This window comes from Gracilinanus agilis, chromosome 4 (genome assembly GCF_016433145.1).
Source record: "Gracilinanus agilis isolate LMUSP501 chromosome 4, AgileGrace, whole genome shotgun sequence".
NCBI classification, from domain to species: Eukaryota; Metazoa; Chordata; class Mammalia; order Didelphimorphia; family Didelphidae; genus Gracilinanus; species Gracilinanus agilis.
In genome coordinates, this window is record NC_058133.1 from 383538291 (window position 1) to 383558826 (window position 20536).

Below are 20536 nucleotides of genomic sequence, written 5' to 3' on the forward strand. Positions count from 1 at the left end.
GGACTGATGAAGTAGTTTGAAATAGGTTGTTGATTGATGGTTTAATAAGCTCACCTAAGGCCTACCCCAAAGGCACCCTTTCCAACCCAATCTCAAATCTCAGATACCTGTCAGTTCAAAAACCCTGGCTTTTATACCCAAGCCTCAACTGCCCTTGGCACCTGCCAAGCTCCTGCCAGGCTCGGTTCATTCTACATTCCAAGCAGGTAACTGTCCATCATCTTGATTTCAACATGGCTGTACAATTTATCATTAAAGTTTATATATACATATATACATATATGTATATATAATATATATACACACATATATGTGTGTATGTGTATGTATTGTAATAGGTTTAGGTTTTAAAAGTTTAAAAGTAGATTTGTGTAAGCATGTTAGAGAAAGCCTTTGCTGGGAGTCATGGACATTCTGAATAGAATGTAGGGGGTAGGAGGAGAGAGTTGAGTAACTGACTGCTGTGCTATGAGGGGTTCAGAGCAGAAGTGCAATCTTCAGTCTCCTTTTAACCTAGGATCTTGGAGAGTGATGAAGGTTGAAAAGGCAGAAGATCTCAATCCTGCAAGTCAACTCTAAGTAGGGAAGTGGCCTGTGATCCGGTGGACAGTTTACAGACATCTCTCCCTACCTGGTTACTTTGGATCATCAACTGTGGAGGAGTTGGTTCCTGGCATCCTGAAAATATCTCTAGAACAGTTGTGAGACCCCAAATTCAAGCCCTCTTCCTCAGGTCCTTAGCCAAGCTGTCAAAACCTGGCAGAAGCCAGGTTAGCTAAGGCTCTCAATCCACTGAGCCACCCAGCTGCCCCCAGGATCTTACCCCGTTTGACTCCAGTCCTGGGTAGTTAGTCATAGCTTCACCTAACCCCCTTTCCAATTTCCTCATATTATAATTAAATTGTTTCCCTGTGTGTTTTTAATACTTTAAAGTCCTCATTGTGTGTATGTAATAATCTGAAGCTATTCCAGGCTGGGTGGGGCAGGGTGACAGTTAGTCAGGCTTAACTGCCATTTCTGTCAATAGTCATTCCCCTTATAGTTAAACCTGGTTCCCTGGCTTGTAAAGTCTTACCCATTGTTCCTTCCTCTCTCCTATCCACCCCACTCAGCCCACATTTTATATTTAAGTTAACACCCAAGGTTTTCCCCATAATGATATATACACATATACACCTTTTGACCCAGTGAAACCAATTATTTATTTCCTAAGGTGATCAGGGAGAAAAGAAAAGAACCAAACTGTTCTAAAATATTTATAGCAGCTCTCTTTTTGGTGACAAAGAACAAGAAATTGAAGGGATGCCCATCAATTGGGGAATGATTAAACAAGTTGTGGCATATGATTGTGATGGAACACTACTACACCATGAGAAATGGCAAATAGGTTAATTTTAGAAAACCGTGAAAGACCTACACAAAATTATGAAGAGTGAAATAAGCAGAACCAAAACATTATATAGAAAGCTCCAGAAATATTGTTTGAAGAATGACTTATATATGTCCACTTTCAGAGAAAGAACTGATAAATAGAAATAATTAAGACAGAGTTTTAAATAGGCATATATCTTTTTGTCAAATGATACCTTTTTTTATGGGGGATGAAAAGAGGGAGTTAACTGGGAATTTTAATGTAACAAATAAATTTTAAAAGGTAAAGGCAGGGACCTTTTTTTTTTGCATACCCAATAATTAGCAAAATTCCTGGCATATACTAAGGGCTTAAGAAAGGCTTGGTAACTGACATCAAAAATCCATTCATTGGGGCAGCTGGGTAGCTCAGTGGATTGAGAGTCAGGCCTAGAGATGGGAGGTCCTAGGTTCAAAGCTGGCCTCAGACACTTCTCAGCTGTGTGACCATGGGTAAGTCACTTGACCCCCATTGTCCACCCTTACCACTCTTCCACCTAGGAGCCAATACATAGAAGTTAAGGGCTTAAAAAAAATCCATTCATTCCACTGAAAACATAAAGATATACAAGTTTTAACAACATCCATGTCCTTCTGCCTCCCAGAAGTTGCCACTAAAATTAGGACTACCAACATCCCCCTGGCAAACTTATGACCTTTTCCTCTGAAATGGGTACCCCTGAGCAATTCTCTCCTATTCAGTATTATTACCTTCTGGGTAATGCTTGAAACAGGGGGAAGTTTGGTCAGGGCCACTTCTATATCATAATGACAAGAATATGAAGTGGAAACTTCACCTAAAAAAGTATTATTGTTTGCTTTCCCCTCCAGTTTCTTTTGTAAAACCACAAGAACTGTTTTGTTTGAGAAAAATCTTGGGGTGGGGAGATGACTGAAAGCTCTAGTTTGAGAGCATTTGGGGAAGTTTTGGAAGAGAGACTCTTCTTAAGGATAGAAGTTGAAGGAATTTCTAATTACAAATCAGACTGAAGCTTCTTTAAACAAAAACCTGTATTAGAAATGAGGTTAAATAGGAGTAAAAGATTTAAAAAATAGACTTAAAGCCTGTAAATGGAGATTATTATGGGGTTGCATTTTATATTGTAAAGAAAGTTGAGACCTAGAGTCAGGAAGACCTGGTTTAAAATCCTCCCCAGGAATTTACCAACTATGTGACCCTCTAGGCAAATAATTTAACATTTCATCCACAGTTTCTTCATCAGCAAAATAGGTACTATATATACAAATGATAGCTATTATAATAACTAAATGAGTTTGACTTCTTGAATGAATAAACTTCTTTTCAAAGATAAAATACTAATAAGAGCCAAGTCTGTGAAAATTAACAGGCTCTCCTGTTAGGCCAATCAATCAATCAATCAATATTTATTAAGTTCCTATTTAATAAATGTGCCAGGAACAAAGCTAAGCACTGAAGATACAAGAAAAGATAAAGACAGTCCCATTGTTCAAGGAGCTTACATTCTAATGGGGGAGACAACATTCAAATAAATATATACAAATGAGCTGCATAAAGTATAAATAGGATATAACAGAGAGAAGGCAGTAGAATTAAGAAGGACTTGGGAAGAAGTCCAGTAAAAGATGGGAAGGAGGCCAGGGAAGTCATTAGGTTACGTTGAAGAGGGAGAATATTCCAGACATGAATGACAGTCAGAAAAAATGCCCAGTATGGAGTGTCTTGTTGGTGGAAAAGTCCAGAGATCAGTGTCAATGGAATGAAAAATATATGGTAGAGAGTCAGGAAGGTAGGAGGTGGCCATAGAGATTTATTGAATAGTGAGGTGATGACATGGTCATCAGTCCTGCCCTCATGACTGAATGATGGATGGGAATGGGAAGAGAACTGAGGGAGGCAGACTAATCAACAGGCTCTTGTAATAATCCAGACATGAGCTGATGAGGGCCTGCATTCCCATGGAAGCTATGTCAGAGCAGAGAAGGGAGCCTATTTGAGAGACATGGCAAAGGTGAATTCAGTAGACCTTAGCAACAGATTGAATGGGAGGAATGAGAGATAATGAGCAGTCCAAGGATGACTCATAGATTGTGAATTATAATGCCTGCCAAGATTGTGTTGCCTTCTATAGTCATTGGGAAGAGAGGACCAGGGGAGGATTTAAGGGAAAGATAATGAGTTCTGTTTTGGTCATGTTTAGTTTAAGTTGTCTACCAGACATCTTCACTAGCCAAGTCACAAAGGGCAGTTTCCCTTAGTTGATGGCTGGATGAGGGCCTTGCTTTCCTAACTTAAGCTAATGGATTTAAAACAAAACAAAACAAAAAAACAAAAAAAGGAAAACAGATCCTATTCTCTATCCTATGAGAAAACGGTAGCACCTCAGTTCTAGGTGATTCCAGAATCTAGAAACTCATCTGCTTTGTGCCCATTGGAACTTCCCTTGGCAGTAAGCTGCTCTGACCCAAGACCAGTGAAGTACCATCTAAGAGTACTCATGTGAAACTGGCAGTGAGCCATGCCTTCATATCCTGCCATGCCCATAGCAGAGACTGCATGTCCAGAAAGATGGGAAAGGATCAGGCCTAGAAGGACAGTACAATGGCATCACTAGAATATACATCAGGCTTCATATTCCATTAGAAACATCCTTACTCCCAAGGATCTTAAATCCCAGTATAGTATGGTCAAACTTAAAAAAGAGAGTTGGGGGAGGGAGAATACTCACGATGGGGCCAGATATCTGTTGGTAGAAGGCACAGTCCAGACAATGAATTAAGTAGGGAGAGGAGACAGGTCTCCTTTTTTTTTAGGTTTTAGGGAATACAGAACAAAGAATAGAACAAGGTAGGTTGCATCATGGGGTTGAGGACAACATGATTGGTTGGAAGTTTGGATTGAGAAGTTAGCAACAATCCACCTCAACTCTTGGGACTTGAGTACACCTGCAAGGATAAAGATAAGGTCCCAGACGTTTTTGGACAGCAAAGCAGACATCCTTGAAGGATAGCTTGGTAGTGTAAGATATTAGGCCTGACTCCCTTAGGGCAAGCTGTATCCTCTCAAGTTCCTTGAGGAATTCTCATATATAATAGTGATTACAAAAAAAAAAATAGGATTTCTGGACTTAACCTATTACAGGCCAACTGAATTTCTGCACTAAGTACAGAGACAAAAAACAAAACATGGCTTAGGCAGTTGCAAAATAAAATCAATTACAGGACAAAATCAATCAATTGTAAATATATTCAATAAAAATAACACAGAATCAATTTAATGCCAGTATATATGTTAATCTGTATATGTGTGTTTCATTTATATATGTTATATCTATGTATATATATGTATGCTTGTGTATGTGTATGTGTGTGTGATGCTTTTTGTGTTCCAAGCAATGTGCTAAGTACTTTGCTAATATTATTTCATTTGATTCTTATGACAGCTGACATCGCATGATCTGAGAGACAGACACTATTAGTATCCCCATTTTACAGTTAAAGAAAATGAGGCAAGCAATAGTTAAATTATTTGCACAAGACCACATAACCAGTATCTGAGGTAGGATTTAAATTCATGTCTTTTTGACTCTGGGTCTAGAGCTCTATGTATGTATGCATGTATGCATGTATCCATCTATCTATCTATTCATCTATCTATCTATTTGTCTATCACTCTATCTATTCATCCATCTATCTATTCATCCCTCTATCCATCCATCCATCTATCTATCTGTCTGTCTGTCTATATGTCTGTCTGTCTATCTATCTATCTAACTATCTATCTATCTATCTATCTTCTACACATGTTCCTTAGGGATACAATTTACAGAGAGTATCACCCAGGGGAATGTTTTATTGTTATTGTTCTTACTATACTATTCCATACGACATCTTTTCTTTGACCTAACTGTGTCTTCTGGTTGACTTGTAAAGGGTAACACACCAAGTAAGGACTCCAAGCTATAATTTCAAGAACAGATAGATAGAAAGACACATATATGTAGATATATATGTTTGTACATGTATGTAATGTACATGATGAATATATATAACATATAAATATATTACACAATATGTATGTATATACACATACACACATATAGCATTTATTTCTGCTCAAAATCATACTGTGGAGCCCTCACCCAGTATGTTAACTTTTTAAAAGCAATATATACAATTACAAGATGATGTATATTTTATTCACACACACACACACACACACACACACACACACAATACTGAACCTATGCTAGTTTGTCCAGGAGAAGGAGAGGAAATATTTTGTTGGATTCTTCATGACCCCATTTGGGGTTTTCTCATCAAGGTTACTAGAATGGTTTGTCATTTCCTTCTCCAAATTTACAGATGAGGAAAAGGAGGCAGACTTAAGTGATTTGCCCAGGGTGACAAAGCTAGCATGTGTCTGACACCAGATTTGAACTGAGGAAGATGAGTCTTCCTGATTCTAGACCCAATATTCTTATCTACCTCACCACCTCACTGACCCAGGTGTTATATACCTTAAGTATTTCTCATTCATTTTTCACAGATTAATCATATGTCATTTGTCTTCTTTATTAGTGGGCATGTACAGGTGGTGCAATGAACGGAGCACCAAGTTTGGAGTCAGGAAGATCTGCATTCAAATCCAGCCTCACATACTCACTATCTGTGTGACCCTGGGCAAGTCACTTCACCCTGTTTGTCTTAGTTTCCTCCTCTGTAAAATGAGTTAGAGAAGGAAATGGCTAAATACTCTATTACTTTTGCCAAGAAAACTCCAAATGAGGTCACAAAAAGTCAGACATGACTGAACAACAACTTCTTTATCGGTATTTTATGAAAATGTGTTTTTTTAATTACTCATCAAGGTTTTGGAGGAGGAGGACTGTCAAGAACTGAGGTTTTTGAAGGCTCTGGGAACAGGGTGTGAGTTCCATCAAATTCTACCAAACTGGAAAGACTTTTAAGTGTGGAACCATATTAGAAGCATCCTTTTTTAGTTCAGTTGAAATTATTAAAAAATAAATACTTCTCCCACTTAGTCTTTTTTCCAGACTTTTCCCTTTAGGAAAGTATATAAAAGGGCTAAGAACTAAAGCTGGAGAAAATGGATTAAAGGTGATAACCAAACTTTGACCTAGAAATACTTCTTGTGAAGTTATTAAGATCATGATCTTTCCTTTTCCTTGAAGGGGAAGAAGTTATGACTTAACTATGGGCAGTAGTAGCCTAGACTTGCCCCGTTCATTCTAAATGGATTGTGCTATTTATCACAGGAAGAAGTCCCTTTGAACCCTTGAGGGGAGAAGTCAAAGGAGGCACTGAGTAGTTTTAGGAGAAGATTAAGTGACTATTATTTTATTAAATGGAGTAAAATGTTAACTCAAAACTATACTTTATCATATTGTGACCTTTTCCTTATTCAAGATTCCTATAATGTTACCTCAAATTATCCCAAATTAGTGAGAAATCTGAGGCCATGGGAGTGTAAGAGAAGACTGTCGCTTTGAGCATTTTTCACTTCCACCTAAAAATTGCTTGGATTTAGAATAATGTTAAATGAATAAAAATCATTTCCAGCAGATATGCCTAAAATGCAGTGCACCATGAATATTTTTCCTTCAACAGAAGATGTGTGCAAGTCTGATGATCAGCCTAGCTAAACTGGGAGAGACTGAGTTCTAGAAGGCTGAATTTTCTATTTCAGCTCACAGCAATTCACAGTCTTTTAATTAGGTGCACAGGGATTGTGACCTGTCCATAGTTTCTATATTCTTGTTTATGTTCATGGTTTTTTCTCCTAAAGAAATCAAACTCCTCCATGGTAGGAACTATTTAATTTTTGCCTTTGTATTCCTAGGACCTAGCACAGTGCCTGGCACATAATAAGTATTAAATGAATATTTTTGGATTTATTGATGGATAAGTATTTAGTAGGTACCTAATAAATATTAAGTGATTAAAAAATATCATAATTTCTCATGGTAAACTTCAACATGTTCATTGATTATTAGCCAGAGAGAGAGAGAGAGAGAGAGAGAGAGAGAGAGAGAGAGAGAGAGAGAAGTTATAAGTGTTAACTAAGGAATCTTTTCTTATCTTCTTCTACTTCTCTCTTTAAAAAAATGCAAATACTCTATGATTGATTTTGAATGAATCCAGTCCCTTCATTTTTCTGATAAAGAAACTAAAAGCCCAGAGGTAATTAATTGACTTGCAGAAAAACTAGGATTTGAAACAAAAGATTATGGTATTGGGAAAGGACACTGAAATGAGAATTGGAAGCATTGAGATCTAATCCCAGTTATGATTCCAATCTAGTAAAGCAATCTTGGACAAGTCAGTTATATTCTAGGAGCTTCAGTTTTCTCAGCTATAAAATCTAGGGTCCTTTCCAACTCTTATAGTACCTTAACACAGTGCCTAGCAAAATCTATTATTCTAATTAAGATGGCTAGAGGTCCTAGGGCTAAAGAAATGAAATGTTAATTAATCTAAACTGGGGGAATTCAAAGTTGATAGTTGGGGGGGGGGGGTTGGTCCCCTCAATGTGCATCATTCAGCTTACATCAGTTGAGAACTCATTCTCTTTGCCAGGCTGAGGAAGATGCAGAATCAAAAGGTTTGCCCTCAGGGAGTGTGTAATCCAGTAAAATTTGACTTTAGGTTTTGTTGCCACATTTTATGGTTGCAAAATGCCTTCTCATCTTGAGAACTCAGTTCCAATAGTCCCTAGGAAGCCTGTTTTGCAGATAAGGAAGCTTCTTCACAGCTGGAGAGATTTGCCTAAGGTTATACTGCAAATCAGAAGCAGATCAGTAGCAAGACATCTGAAGCTCCTGTTGACTTCCATGGGGAAATATGCTCTTGGAAAGGAATGAAAATTTGGCCCATTAGCCATTCAAGAGCAGCAGCTTAATAACTGGCAAGGACCATTTTCATTTACATGTCGCTCTGAAAAGCAAAGCACTCCAAGGAGATAATGGATGGAAAATACCTCTGGGGGAGCTGCCATAATTTGGTGTGTGTTTTTTCTAAGTACTCCATATCAACCAGAGTGGTCAGGGACCTGCTGGCATTTACAACTTCTCATTTCCTTCCTAAGAATCACCCCCAGCAGAGACAATATACTCTGTGCAGTGGATTTACTCAGGGAAAGCCTGTCACTTTAAAAATACCAACGTTCAGATGTCCCCTTCCAATGATTCAAATCTGTTTTTTATGAGCCTTTAATACCGATTTAATCTGATTTTATAGATAACTTTTGTTTTTAACATCACCTTCATTTCTAAATGTCTTTCCTCTCTCCTTTATCCAAAGAAAATGAAACAAAAACAATTTTTTTAGAAAAAGAAAGAGAGCAGTTCATCCAAACCAGCCATCAGCTGAATCTGATGATGCTTAGTACAGTGCCTGACACAGAATAGGCATTTAATTAATTGTAAAGATTAAAATTAATATATAATTACTAAGTATTATATTTTATAAACTTTATTAATAATAACTAAAGTTAAAAAAAACTAGCTAACCCAGCCCAGGTCATGAGAGAAGAGAGGAAGGGGCGGAGTTCCAGAACTTATAAACAAAACGTGGCCATACAAAATGGTGAAGCGATTAAAAGTAATTCTGGGAAATACTGAAGGTCTTCTGGGGGATGAAGTCCAAGGGTTCAAGGTTTCTGATTATGCATATTGCTTATGGACTTGCTGACAGTATATGCAGTCTACCACACTCATAGTACACCAACACAAAAGAAGGAAGAGAGGAGCATTTTCTCAACTATTCACCAGGGTCATCCTGCATCATTAAAATTATACAGTATACAGTTCAGGTTTCTGTGATTGATTTTTCCCTTTACATTGATATAGTTATTGTGTATGTTTGTTTAAAAGTTTTTGTCTACTTCTCTAGGCAAAGTGTATTTCAGGATATAGATGATCACTCAAAAATAATTCAAAATCATTGTGGAGAAAGGAAAAAGTGATGACTAAGTCATTTCTTTGGAAAAGAGACATTTGTTAGATTAATATAAGGACCACAGAGGGGTATGAGTTCATTGGATCATAGAAGTTTAGTGTCAAAGGGAAATTAAGAGATCCCTAGTTCAATTCCTTAATTTTAAAGGTAAGAAAACTGAGACCCAGGGAAAACAAATTTTTCACAGCCACACAGTAATAAGTGGCAGAGATTAGATCTGAACACAGGCCCTCCAGACTACAATCTAGGACTCTTTCTGCTAATAAATTTCTTCTTCTACTATAGTATGACATAGAATACCTATTATAATATAGAGTAGAAAACTGCTAATAGTATTGCAGACAGTGGTGTGCTGGTAAATGTTTAACAACCAGACTTCCAGGAAAAAAAAAAAAAACCTGTATCCAGATCACACTTCTGCCTCAGCAACATTTTCTCCATCACTTCCTTAAGTCTAGACAATCAAAAAAACAATAAACCAAGCCCTTCGTTTGTAGTATTTACCAATTTCCAAGATTTAAATTCTCAAACTGAAAATTTAACAATAGTCTATCAAGTTTGCTACAAACCTATCAGAGGATAGATTGTCAGACTTATAAGCTGCTATAAGAGAAAGGAATGGATGCAGTAAAAGAATGGAGCAATCAATTATGAAAAACAAGCCTTTCATAAATCAGAAGAATCAAATACTCCATAGTATAGCGTTGAAGGCCAAATGGAATCTCATCCTAATGTATCCAATCTAACCATTATCAAATACTTAAGGTCAATAAGCATTTGTATAGAACTGCTATTCTGTGCCAGTGCTAAGGAGATAGAGAAATTAGTAGTTCCTATTCTCAAGAAGCTTACAATCTAATACAGGAGACAAAAAGTATATATAAAAGTATATTTTAAATAGAATGAATATGAGGTATTTTGGGGAAGGAAGGCCCTGGGAGATTAGAGTGAGGTAAAGAATAGGAAAAACTTCATATAAAAAGTAATACTTGATGATAACATTTGTACAACCCAGTGGAATTGCTTGTTGGCTCTAGGAGTGGGGAGGGAAGAGAGGAGGGAAAGAAGAAGAATCCTGTAAACATGGAAAAATATTTAAAAATTAAAAAAACCAACAAGAAAGAAATATTTGAGTTAAGTCATAGGAAAACAGGGATTCCAAAAACCAGAGGTAGAGAAGGAGCACATTAAAAGGATGAAGGACATCCAGGGCAAATGACGGAGATAGGAAATATTTTTTACCCTTTTCCCGTATGCTTTCTTCCCCAGCTTTTTACTTGAATCTTCCCTATCCTTCCATTTTGTTTCCAATATTTAATGGATAACTGACTAAATCATTTGATCTCTCTGAGGCTCATGTTCCTCAGTGGTAAAATAAGTGCCTGTAATGAATGGAGTTCTCTGGAGGCTGTATAGCTGGAGTTTTAAATATTAATTTATTAATCTGCCACTAAAGACAATTTGAAGAGCCAATGGACTTCCTCACAGTCTGAATAGATGACACAGAACTTGAGCAAGGAAGCCAGGCTGGGCCAGAGAAAGTACACAGAGGCTTACATATGAGCAAAATTAGCAGCTAGGGAGCCTCCACACCAGTGATTCCCAAAGTGGGCACCACTGTCCCCTGGTGGGTGCTGCAGCAATCCAGGGGGGCAGTGATGGCCACAAGTGCATTTGGGGGGGGGGGTGAATAACTGTAAGGGGGTGGTGATAGTATGTGACAGGGGACACTAAATAATATTTTTTCTGGAAAAGGGGCGGTAGGCAAAAAAAATTTGGGAACCACTGCTCCACACCTTCACCTACACCTTCAGCTTCTGGTGCCAGCTGGGGAAGATCTGACCTCAGGGCTCATTAACACTCCATCAGCCTAATCTAGCCAATCACCAGAGCAGAGATGAAGTCCCTTCACGACAGAATAGCCCAAACCCACAGATCCTGCAAATAATCAGAGGAGAAATATTACAGACAATGACACGGGGGAAAGAAGGAAAAAATGTAAGCAAACAGAAAAAGAAAAAATAAACTACAATCAATAGCTTCTATCCAAGCAATAAACAAAGAGCAAGTGGAACAGAGGAGGACCAAAGAACACCAAGTATTCCTAAAGAAAAGATAATATTGGTAACTCTTAAAAGTGTTATTATTATCAGAGTAGCTAGAAGAAGCATACTTAGAGGGAACAGTGACAAATTATATAGGATGAAATGTCAAACAAAGAAACAAATAAATAAATATATATATATATGTATATATATATATGTATATATATGTAAACTAGGGGTGAAAAAATAATACTAAAATAAATGGGAAAAGAAACAAAATGGGATAATTTTATGTTTCATAAAGAAGCGCATGAGGGAAGTAGGCATGAAGACCAATACAATGGAAGGGTGAAAGAGGTCAGAGACAACCTCCAAGTAAATTTTAATCATTACAATGGGAAGGGTCATAAAGGTTCAAATGGAAGGAAAACTTCCAACTTCAAATGTAATCAACATCATCTTCATCCTCATCTAATCATCAACATCAACTTCATCAACAACATTCTGATCAGCACCAACAACAACATGATCAACATCAACAACATCATCAATATCATCAGTGTTACCATCAACATCATCATCTAACTATCCATCTTTTCCTGGCCTAGGAAAGATTTTCTTCTGGGTTTTTTTTTTGTTGTTGGTTTTTTTTTTATCCTGGGACTCCATTCTAGGAGCATAGGGCCACAACCAGTAGGCAATGGAACACATAGTCTCTCAGGGTCACCCAGCTGGGAAATGTCTGAGCCCGGACTCCTGGAATATACATAATTACCATTCCTCACCCATCCCTCCAAGAAGTTTGTCTTGGGGGCTCAGGGAATAATATATAAGTACTTATTTGAAAAACAGTTGAAGGAGTAATTTTTATTGAGCAATTTATATAAATGACGTTTGGATACAAAACCCTTCTTTTATTCTGAACGAGAAAAATAAGCTGTGGGGGCATCTGGGTGGCTCAATGGATTGAGAGTGAGGTCTAGAGACAGGAGGTCCTGGATTCAAATATGACCTCAGACACTTCCTAGCTGTATGACCCTGGGCAAGTCACTTAACCCCTATTGCTTATCCCTTACCACTCTTGTGCCTTGGAACCAATACACAGTATTGATTCTAAGACAAAAGGTAAGAATTTATAAAAAGAGAAAAAACAAACAAGCTCTGACAATGTCCCAATGAAAGATGAAATAATCGGTCTTCAATATAAACAAATTCAGAGTTCATTTCTAATCAATGAAATGACAAAGCTTTTGATTTACCCTTGGAGAGCCATAGCCCATTCTTACTACAAGTTCTCATAAGGCTTCAATTTCATTTATATAAACATGTTTCTATGAGTCAGAATTCTCAGGCCTGTTCTCCATCAAACCCAAAGCAGGAAATAAATGGAGGCTGCATATGGTATACAGATATTTGTTTCCAAAACTATAAGGTGAATAAAACTACTAATTGACCAAAAACAGAATCAAGAGCCTCATTTATTCATCTAACTTTGTTCTGCTAAACATATAATAACATAAAGTTGGCTTTATAAAAAATTAATCTATTTTTTTCTTATGAACATATGCATGATAAATTCTAGGATGTATTTCCTCTTGTACTCAATGGGAAAGCCAAAAGATATGAAACATAAAAGACTGGGATCTTTTGATATAGTAGAAGCTCAATAAATGGTTTAAAGAGCATAGAGTGTCCTCAAGAGGAAAAACTATTTTCTTTTTTGTCTTTTTATCTGCATTTAACATAGTATTATGCATACAGTAGGTACTTAATATATGCAATATGTTCCAAAAGTCTTAGTGTAAATTTTAAGCTTCAATGGTTATAATAATAAATTAAACTTAAAAGTACACAATGATATTTCAGACACTTTTTTCCTATTTTGAATTTAAATAGATCTCAGTAATCAGTAGACTTGTATATAATACATTTAAAATAACACGTATGTAGTATTTGGATATACTAACATGTGTATAGTACATTAAATATTCAGGGATCTTTTTATGCTTTACCTCACTTGATCTTCATAGTAACTCTGTGAGAAAGACACTATACTATTTATTATTGCCATTTTAGGGAAGAGGAAACAGAAGTCTAGAGAGGTAAAATCACAGCTAATAAGTATTAAAGGCAGGATTTTAACCCAGGTCACTGGACTCCAAGTCAGACATTCTATCTACTATATTACCTTGTCTCCAATCTCAGAGATATATGTAGTCATAGAAAGCTAGGGAAAGAAGCAATATTGTTTTCTTGTGTTTTTTCCAAGAATTCAGGATGAAGGTTGGGAGCTATTACCTACCCTACCAACATTTCTAACTGAAGCTTCTGAGTAATTGGCATCAACATATTACTAGTGACCATGATAGGAAAAGATTTTGAAGGGGAATTTATTAGTTCAAATAAAAATATTAAAGTCTGAAAGAGGTATAAATTGGAGAAAACAAAAGCAATTGAAAAGACAGGACTTCCCTGAATATTTTGTTTGCTAGCTATGAGAAGCTGTGAATTTGACTCACAGTAGAGAGAAATATCCTTGAAGCTGTGGACCTCAAGAGTTGTGATCAATCCTCAACTTAGAAGAGGACACAAGAGCCATTGGAATTCTGCAGATATCACCAGTAACTAGACTAGAGGATTCTATATAAATAAACAAATAAACAAACAAACAAATAATTGAATGAATGAATAAAATTAAATTAAATTAAAAAAAAAAACAGAATATGGCAGTACACCAAAGTAGCAAGCAGTAGCTTTACAGTCAGACCCAAATGGAGATCTGGGAAGACAAGTTATCCTGGCTACACATATTTCCTATACATATTCTTCCTTTCACATATGTTCTCTGGTTGTGTGTTCCTTCTCCCACTACCTCTCTGCAATGCCCTCTTCAGGCTTGTTGTTAGCATCCTCTGGATCAGCTACTGGTGATGTCTGCTGAATTTCACTACTCTTGGGTCCTCTTCCAAGCTGAGAATTGAACACAGCGCTTGAGGTCTATAACCTCAAGGTTATTTTTTCTCCATTGTGTCAAACTCACAACCGTACTTAGCTAGCAAACAAAAATATTCAGGTAAATCTTGTCTTTTGAATTTTTTTCTTTTCTTTCACTTATACATTATTCAGACTTATAAGAATATTGGTAAAAATGTGTCCCCTTTCTTATGGGATGATTTTTGTTGGTTTTTGCTTCGAATTAATCTACTCTTTGATTCAGTCTGTTAAAAGAGAGCTATAATTTTTTTTAAAACCCTTGTACTTTGGTGTATTGTCTCATAGGTGGAAGATTGGTAAGGGTGGGCAATGGGGGTCAAGTGACTTGCCCAGGGTCACACAGCCGGGAAGTGGCTGAGGCCGGGTTTGAACCTAGGACCTCCTGTCTCTAAGCCTGACTCTCACTCCACTGAGCTACCCAGCTGCCGCCGAGAGCTATAATTTTGAATAGATGCTGCTAACTGAATATACTTCTTAAAATCTCATTTTGTTTTATCAGGGACTCATGAATGAAGAGAATCTAGGCTATAGATCACAACTCTTACTTGAAATCTAACTACCTATCTATAATTAACAAATAGTTGACCATTTTAACAATTTATTTGCACACCTTTAATTGTCAAAAATTCTTTTTCTATTAGAAATGTAAATAAAAAAAAAACCCTGAGGTACCACATCACACCTAGCAGATTGGCCAATATGATAGCAAAGGAAAGTGATAAATGTTGGAGGGGATGTGGCAAAATTGGGACATTAATGCATTGCTGGTGGAGTTGTGAATTGATCCAATCATTCTGGAAGGCAATTTGGAACTATGCTCAAAGGGCTATAAAAGACTGCTTGCCCTTTGATCCAGCCATACCACTGCTGGGTTTGTACCACAAAGAGATAATAGGGAAAAATACATGTACAAAAATATTCATAGCCACACTCTTTGTCATGGCAAAAAAACTTGAAAATGAGGGGGTGTCAATCAATTGGGGAATGGTTGAACAAATTGTGGTATCTGATGGTAATGTAATACTATTGTGCTGAAAGGAATAATGAACTATAACAGTTCCATGTGAACTGGAAAGACCTCCAGGAATTGATGCAGAGCAAAGGGAGCAGAACAGGGTTAATATTGGAGGTGTTGACTTTAAATGATCACTCTGTTGCAAATATTAATAATATGGAAATAGGTTCTGAACAATGATATATGTAAAACCTAGTGGAATTTCTTATTGTCTCCAGGAGAGGGGAGGGAGAAGAGGAAGGAAAGAACATGAATTATGTACCATGGAAAAAAAATATACTAAATTAATTAAATAAAATATTTTTTAAGAGAAGACACATGTTGTTTATACTAAAGAAAAATTCCTGAAGGAAATAAAGGGAAGGATGATATGCTTCAAAAAAAAAAGTTCTTGGGGGCAGCTGGGTAGTTCAGTGGATTGAGAGCCAGGCCAAGAGATGGGAGGTCCTAGGTTCAAATCTAGCCTCAGACACTTCCTAGCTGTGTGACCCTGGGCAAGTCACTTGACCCCTATTGCCTAGCCCTTACCACTCTTCTGCCTTGGAGCCAATACACAGTACTGACACCAAGATGGAAGGTAAGGTATTAAAAAAATTTTTTTAAGTTCTTTATCTATGCCTATTCTTTCAATTTTTTAAAAGCTCTTGTTAGAAATTTTTTCTTTCTATTTAACTTTAATCTACCTTCCTGTATTGTAATCATAAGCCCTAGTTCTGTTCACAGAAGTCACATATGTGCAGTCTAATTTGTCTTCTACTTGACAATTCTCCACAAATTTAAAGAAGGGATTGAGTGTTTCCCTAAGTCTTTTTCCCTTCATTGTAAATATACCCATTGTAAACATCTCTATCCTCTTCAGCTTTTCCTCAGCTGGAGACTTTTCACCACTTTGATCATGTTTCTTTAGGAATACTCCAGTTTGTCAGCATCCCTCTTAATATGTATCATCCTAAACTGAGTTATCTTGCTGTTAATTTATTTTCTATTTTTTCAATATAGAAGAAAAAAGTTCCAGTTCTGACTACAAGTAATAGAATACAAATTTCCTTTTTTTTTAAAGGATATGATAACCTCTAGAATCCTGCTGTCTAGTTGAAATATTATTTTAAAAATTTATTGAAGAGGCTGTATTGCATAGTAGATAAAGCACTAGCTTTGGGGTTAGTAGGGCCTGATATGATTCACACCTTAGATGCTTGCAAGTTGTATGATGCTTAGTAAATCACTTAATCTCTCAGCTTCAGTTTCCTTATCTGTAAAATGGGGATCATAGCAACATCTCCTTCACTGGAATATTTTGAGGATAAAAATAGATTTATATAAAGTGTTTTGAAAATATTAAAATTATACATAAATATAAGTAGTTATACAAATAAATAGGAAATAATAATCAGGATTTAATGAATCAATAATTATGTTTACTATTGCTAAGAAATGTGCTAAGAACTGAGCATACAAAAAAGAAAAAAAAAAGATCATCTCTACTCTCAAGGAGTGAACATTCTAATTGGAGGATACACCATATAAAAAAAAGATCTGCTTCAGAGCAGACAGAAAGACCTAGAAATTGTAAGGGTTTAGGAGTGGTACAGAGGGTAAGGCCCAGAAGTCCTAATTTTACATAGATAATTAAGATAATAGTCCTGGTGATTACAAGGTATAGAGACAGGTAAGGGTAAGGACTGGAGGATTCTGGGGAGGTAGTAACAGGACAGATGATAAGTCCTGGTGGCCCTCCATCTAATTAAAAGTAATGAAATTGCTGATTTATTTCTATCTCAATCAAACCACATAAGCAATCAAATTCATGTAGAAAAAAAAAAAGATAATAGGGTATTCTTCCTGCTGAACTACTTCTTGGATTTGGGGTCAACTCAAGTACAGGGAGGATGCAGAAGTCCAGGAATAAGTAGGGTTCCCTAATCTAGGTGGTGGATCTTCCTGATGCCCAACCATCCCAGATAGATTCTGGGATGGCCCAGAATAAAGGGAGAAGAACACAGATGATGTTGGAAATTCTCCCCACCAGTTAGCTATTCTAGATTTAAGATGATAATTTTACTAATACTAAAAATGAAGGTTAAGCCCTTATATGATTTAAGAGGCAATGAGAAAGACATTTTGGCTCTAAAACTTATTGATGACTATGTTGCTGTTGTAGGCTATAGTGCCTAAATTTACCATTCTCATTCTTTCTTTGAGTTAAGGCATCATCTCCAAAACAGTATGCACTGTTACCTGTGAAGGTAACCACATTAAGCACTTAATAAGACTATTGAAGTTTGGTTTTGTTAGCAGAAATCTAAGCAAATGCTTTAGATAAAGTTTACTTGGTTTTTGATTTAAAAAAAAATTAATAGTCTTTCATGCTATTGCTATAGAAAACATAATCCTTTGATGTTATGTAGGCTAAGAAATAGTATTATTAAACAAAAGCAGAATGAAAATTGGGAATATAAAGACAAAACAACAACATAAATGTTTTATAGATTTTTTAAACCATATTTCTCCAGTATTCTTGTCAAGAAAACCATAGGCAGTATGGTACATGGGGTCATGAAGAGTTGGATCTGACTGAATAACTGAACAACAACAATTTCTTTTCATGTAACGTTCTTTTCAATAAAAGCAATTTATTGAATGTGTAACTAAATGAAATTCAATTTTTATGGTTTTTAATAAGACTTTTCCTAAGAAATGAACCCATAAATGAAGGGCAGTATCTTTTGTCAGGCCATATATCCTGATGTGGCTTCAGAAGATATGACTACTGTTAATGTAACTCAAATAAATAGTAACAATAAATCAATAAACATATTTATTGGGTAATCAATAAGACTCTAGCACTGTGCTAGGTTCTTGTGGGATTTCAAAGAAATGAAAAACTGTTCTAGCCTTCATATAATTCAGGTTCTAATTTGGGAGGGAAGAAATGAACACCTCAGTCAGTAATACTGGAGACACAGGGGGACAGAGACTGGCCTTGTTATTTTACTGATATGAAAGAATCCAAGAAGAAACTCTACCATTGTACTTTCTCTGCAGCAAAATCTTAGAGAGATGTCTAGGAAACTGAGAGGTTAAATAACTCTTCCAAGGTCATACAGCCCTTCATTTATGGGCAATGATTAAAACATACCTTTCCCTTATTGTATATAAGATTAGATTTGCATGAAAAAATAGAGAAAGTAGTTATTTAGAATCCTTTTTAATGACCAATAATGTATTATTTTTATGGGGTTTTGTGTCAGGGCAAAATGAAAGGTAAATTAGAAAGGAATTTTTTCAAACATTTTTGCTTCAGCTATTCATTCAAAGAAGGTAGCTGGTAACGCAACACAGTATATATAAAGTGGCCTATAGGAATTTGAAATAGATAGTAAAAACTAGACAAAGTTCTGACATGAAGTTGGGTTAGAGGGAATGGATTAGATGACCTCTAAAGACTTTCCTACTTTCAAATCTGTGATCCTCAGTATATGAAGGTTGCTAGCTAATAAAGAGAAAATATTGACTGATAAAAAAGATTCATTTAAAAGAAGAGGGTAGGTATTGAGCTAGAGAGCAAGATTAGGAATAGGTTTTTAGAAGAAGTTGACCTTAAATTGCGATTTGAAGGAAAGTAAAGTTATGATGAATTGACTGAATCAAAATCTTAAGGGCACGAGAATGAGAACTATGTGTAGGACATTCTGCTGGGGAAAAAAAAGGTGAGGGGAGAACTGAGGGCTGAATTAGCTGCGGAATCAAGGCTATATAAAACTGGAATGAGTGAGGCATGAATTTACCCAAACTTTTTTTTCTGATATTATTAAGAGAAAAATAGAAAAAAAAAAAACCAATGCTTTTGTTTTGTGGTTTGAATTCATGCCTGTTTTAAGCATGTCCTTTCCTCAAGTTGCAAAAAAAGGACTATAGTAAACCCAGTCCTGTTATGGTCAAATTCCCTCTGCTCTAAGATTTTTCAACTAAAAATAAGATATCTGAGCCTTTAATCTAGATATATATCTTAGTAGATGTCACTCTTTCCTTTTCTGCATAGATCTTTTATTTCTCCAGGCAAAATCTTCCTGTTAAACAATAAATAATTCATCTCTATTTAAAACTTTTTTCTCCAAAAGAAAAAAACAAAAACAAACAAACCAACCAAAAAAAAAAACAAAAACCACATGAGATTCATTCAAATGGCTTTCTCAACTTGAAGGGTTATGCCAAAGCCTTTGGTTGATAATGTGAATGTCAAACTCATTTTCAGGTTAAAATTTGACAGAAAAACTTATTCTAAAAAAGTTTTTTTTTGGAAGGGAAGGACACATTTGTATATAGAATAATGCAGAATGGTAAATGTCAAGAGACTTGAGAATTTTGAGCATAGTTAAATCCTTCAGTTACTTTTTTAGCTCTGATTTATTTTCTGGATTTCTTTGTTTTGCCTGTTAAACCATTTTCAAAGCTTTTGCTAGTTATGATATAGCATAAATTTCATTTGTAACATGCAGCAAACATCACAATTCTAGAAGCAATATTCTTATATTTTCTTTGACAGCAGATATTCCTCAGTAGTAGAAAACTGTCCACTTGTCCAGTAAATTATACCTGATGAAAATTAAATACAATGATAGACCCACTCAGCAATTCAGTTTTTATATCATTATAGACCATACTGGCAGCTAACCGAAATTATAATTCTACACTTGCTTTCTCTTTCTGTCAGTATTAGGAAGAAGATTCCCAATCACAGCTTCTTGAGAGTACAGTTTGTGAAAGAAAACACAATAAAAGCTTATCTTGTATTTGTAGGATCATTATGCAAGGGTGGGCAAAAGCATGTATGCTTTCCATTGTCTTAGGCAATTTATGATGTAAATCCCCAGTGGACAGACAAGATTATTATTTACTTACAAATTATCCTGGGTGAATCCCCTACAGTAGATTTGAATAATTTACTCTTTTGTCCTCAACTATGTGTGTCTTTGGCACATCCTTAATTAAGCCAACCCTGTAGAAAGTGTACACTAGTTGATTTTGTTCTGCCACTATTGAAAATGATATAATGATAATTATTTTCACCTGAGATTTTCTTGCTTTATTTATTACACACCCATTTCCTAAA

The 20536-nt window shown here is 36.0% G+C and overlaps 1 protein-coding gene across 1 annotated transcript in view; it reads right to left on the reverse strand.

The window, feature by feature from the left end:
- The window catches only part of THEMIS (thymocyte selection associated), a 233740-nt gene that overhangs the window by 195329 nt on the left and 17875 nt on the right, over window positions 1–20536 (reverse strand). The window lies entirely within an intron of this gene.